Genomic DNA, 889 nt, shown 5'->3' on the forward strand with positions numbered 1-889 from the left:
CCCTCTCCCCACCCTGCCCCCACGAAAAGGTAAAGTAAGGGGACATCTGGGCCTTATTGCCATGCCAGTGGTCTTTCACTGAGAGCAGCGTCTGGGCTCTACCGGGCCTCCACTGTTCTAGGGAGGTGGTTTCCCCCACAAGGCAAATAGGGTCATTCATTGACTCCTGGCAGCAAATGGCCTGAGGCAGACATCCTGGTCAAATACCCTCATCTGGAGAGGCCAGATGGGGAAGTGTGGTGTACCACGTCCAGCCACCCCTGCCTGGGGTCTCCCAGGGCTGACGGCAGGGGCGGGGCTTTGTGGGGCTGCCTCTATGAGGGGAGGAGCTTGGCGGGAGGCAGGCACCTAGTCAAATACCCTCACCTCCTTGAATCGCCAGGCAGGAAGTCGAGTGTGCCTTGTCCAGCCAGCCCTGCCTGGGGTTTTAAAGGGCTGACGGCAGGGGAGGGGCGTTCCATGCTTCGAACTTCCATAATGTTCTTCATTGACTCACAATAGAACCTGGAATCCTCTGTCTCGGCTTGATGCTGACTCTGCCCTGGTCCAAGGCTATTAATGCTCTTGAGTTCCCAGAATTCAGAGGGCAATGGATTGGGCGATTCCTGTCAGGAACGTTCTAAGGATGACGATAGGGCAGGACTGTGGGTCTTTCTGTCTTTTGGTATAAGGAGTTTCCTTAAACCTTACTCAATATCTTCACCTCACCCCTGGCCTTTAAAAACTAGATTCCTCTCTCCAGTGATTGGACGTCGTTCCCCTCACACAAGGTCCCACCTCCCACAGATGCCAGAGACGGAAGTCAGTGTGCCACACATCCGGATCCCCGGCCCCAGGCCTCCCTGGGAGCGTAAGGCTGTGGTGCCCCCTCTGTTTTGGTACGCATGGT

This window comes from Pteropus vampyrus, unplaced genomic scaffold (genome assembly GCF_000151845.1).
Source record: "Pteropus vampyrus isolate Shadow unplaced genomic scaffold, Pvam_2.0 Scaffold351, whole genome shotgun sequence".
Classification (NCBI taxonomy): Eukaryota; Metazoa; Chordata; class Mammalia; order Chiroptera; family Pteropodidae; genus Pteropus; species Pteropus vampyrus.